Source organism: Pongo pygmaeus, chromosome 16 (genome assembly GCF_028885625.2).
Source record: "Pongo pygmaeus isolate AG05252 chromosome 16, NHGRI_mPonPyg2-v2.0_pri, whole genome shotgun sequence".
Taxonomy (NCBI): Eukaryota; Metazoa; Chordata; class Mammalia; order Primates; family Hominidae; genus Pongo; species Pongo pygmaeus.
Window position 1 is genome coordinate 50,105,119 of NC_072389.2, and position 2,148 is coordinate 50,107,266.

Here is a 2,148-nt window from a genome sequence, read left to right on the forward strand (position 1 = left end):
GAGGTGCTTTCCTTCACTTACCCACTGAATTTAAAACCCAGTTTAACCCCCCTTGCTTTGTGGGGTTTTCGCACAGTCTTCTAAGCATGTCCTTCCAATGGGTGAAGCTGAAGGAGAAGACCCCAAGAATGGCTTAAGAGCTGAGGGCCACTTTAAGGAGACACTCCTTGGACTTTAAATTATGAAAACAAAACACACAGAACCAAAGCAAAAGCCACTGGAATAATGACATAATGGCCACACTGGAGTTGTATTTGTTTTCTCCTGAGCAGTAACATTTTAAAGCTGTCTTGAAGGTTGATGCCTGGTAGCAGAGATTTGGAGGAGGGGAAGGCAAATTTAGAAATATATTCTATGACTAGGGCTCTTTGTAGAGAAAGTAAAAGGATGAATTGGTAAGGATTCTGTTTTTTCAGAGCAGAAGAACTTGATAAGGAGTCTTAAGAAACTGACATTTTAAAAACAAAAAATAAAGTTGTTATTATAGTATTGTGACATTCTGCATAATTTCCTAACAAAGACCAGCATTCATAGTGCTGAGGAACAGACTTTTCCAGGCATTTTACTGAATAAGCTGTAAAATGCTGCCTTTGCCTTTGCTGGTGGCCTATTTGGCACAGCTTCTCTGGGTCTCTGCTTAACTTTCCCAGACAGCACAGCACTTTGAAACACTCTCCCCACTGAATACAACTAACAAGTTGTTGATAAATCTCTGCTATCAAAGCTTATTTGGATTCTTACCAGGCAGGGGAGATGCCATGATCATGAATGTGGATTTCCCAGGGTGAGGCTCATCCATTGCACTCCATAGGTGTGCTTACTCCTGTGATTTTCCCAAATGTGGGAAACTCGACTGCATAATTTGCGGTAATGAGGAACTGCATTCGTGCTTTCCCCTGGGGAAAAAAAAAGAAAAAGGAAAAAACTTATTTGGAGTTTAAAATATAATTAATTAAAAATTAATCCTGTGGGGTCACATATCTAAGGGATACTTTAACCCATCACAGATACTGGATCTGGGTAACCTGCAATAACCCAGTGTCTGTGATGGGTTAGTCTCCCCTTAACTTATCACAGATACTGGGTTATTGCAGGTCTGGATTACATAGTATACTAACAAGAAAAATCAGTGTGCCATAGGTCCTTGGTGTTCCAAAAGTCAGAACAGTTATAAAATCCTGACTATGGCTTTCTCCATTGCTTCATCAGCTATTCAGTTACTCACACCTAGCTATTCACAGCAAAAGAAACAAGCAACAAAAAAAAAAAACAAAAACCATAAAGTTTCTTGAAGAACTTGGAAATAAGGTTGACAATGAACTTTAAACTAGTAAAATTCATATGCAGTAAAAGAGATTAATACAGGCCACCCTGAGGAACCATTAACATACTTTCTATTAACAAACCTGAAGAAAGCACTATGAAGAGTTAGGAAAGGAGAGTCAGAGAGCAGGAATCTTAGTCTAGAACTATCCAAGGAGAGAGGCACTTTGGTAGTGGCGGCAGTGCTGGTGGCACAGGAAGAGTGGAAGCAAGGAGACCAGTTGAGGTTCCTGCTATATGCCACCCCAGAATGGTGATTTGGACTTGGATAAATGGTGGAAGTGGAGGTGGAGTGAAGTAGACAGATCCAAGATTTATTTTGGTGGTAGGATCCATGGAACTTTGTAAGGCGTTAGCTTATGGGAGTTGAGAAGAAGATAGCAGAAAGGCTGACTCCCAGATTTCTGGCATGACTAACTGGATGGATTAAGATACTCTCAGCTGAGATTTGGGGAGGAGCAGATTTGGAGAAAATATCAAACTTGTAATTTTGAGTAGGCCAAGTTTGAGATGGTGTCTTTGTCTACTTTGTGTTGCTATAAAGGAATATGTGAGGCTGGGTGATTTATAAAGGAAAGGTTTATATGGCTCATGGTTCTGCAGGCTGCACAATAAGCATGGTGGCAGCATCTGCTCAGCTTCTGGTGAGGGGCTGCAGGTTGCCTCCACTATTGGCAGAAGGGAAGGGGGAAAGAGAGCGAGCATGTGCTGAGATCACATGGTGAGAGAGGAAGCAAGAGAGAGCAGGGAGGTGCTAGGCTCTTTTTACCAACCAGCTTTCATGGGAACTAACAACCAGCATAATAGAGTGAGAACTCACTCACT

At 41.5% G+C, this 2,148-nt stretch overlaps 1 non-coding gene across 1 annotated transcript; it reads left to right on the plus strand.

Annotated features, from left to right (window-relative positions):
• The first annotated feature begins 733 nt into the window (after positions 1 to 733).
• On the plus strand, positions 734 to 899 carry LOC129014794 (U1 spliceosomal RNA). Its single transcript, XR_008494330.1, has one exon. It is a non-coding gene; the product is annotated as a U1 spliceosomal RNA (small nuclear RNA).
• The last annotated feature ends 1,249 nt before the right edge of the window (positions 900 to 2,148 follow it).